Source organism: Penaeus monodon, chromosome 15, assembly GCF_015228065.2.
Source record: "Penaeus monodon isolate SGIC_2016 chromosome 15, NSTDA_Pmon_1, whole genome shotgun sequence".
Lineage (NCBI taxonomy): Eukaryota > Metazoa > Arthropoda > Malacostraca > Decapoda > Penaeidae > Penaeus > Penaeus monodon.
In genome coordinates, this window is record NC_051400.1 from 1,940,807 (window position 1) to 1,941,205 (window position 399).

Genomic DNA, 399 nt, shown 5'->3' on the forward strand with positions numbered 1-399 from the left:
TCAATCTTTTTCTCTTGTTTTTTGTTTTTTATTCCCGGTCTTGCTTGTAAAAACGAAAAAGATAAATAAAAAGCAGGTCATCAGATGGGTGATAAATTGGTTATTGGAACCTTACTTGACTGCTGTATTACCAAAGTAATGAAATGGTTGTCATGACGTTGATAGTGGTTACATATGCATGGATACTCTTTGATATGTGTTGAGGTACTGTAAATGTTGATCAATGGCCAGATTATTGGTCTTTGTTACCTTGCATGTAACATCTTGAAAGACGAACAATCCCAGTGTCAGTGTTTTATAATTTTGTTATAGTATCTGGAAGTAGTGAGATAGCTTCTGTATCAGGACAGTGTCTTGTATTTGTAATGTGAGTTCAAGAATGTGCATTTTAGAATGACT

The 399-nt window shown here is 34.1% G+C and overlaps 1 protein-coding gene across 1 annotated transcript in view; it reads left to right on the forward strand.

The window, feature by feature from the left end:
• Nucleotides 1–399, forward strand: part of LOC119581628 (MAP/microtubule affinity-regulating kinase 3-like) — a gene marked incomplete in the record, with an annotated part of 89,364 nt that overhangs the window by 87,243 nt on the left and 1,722 nt on the right.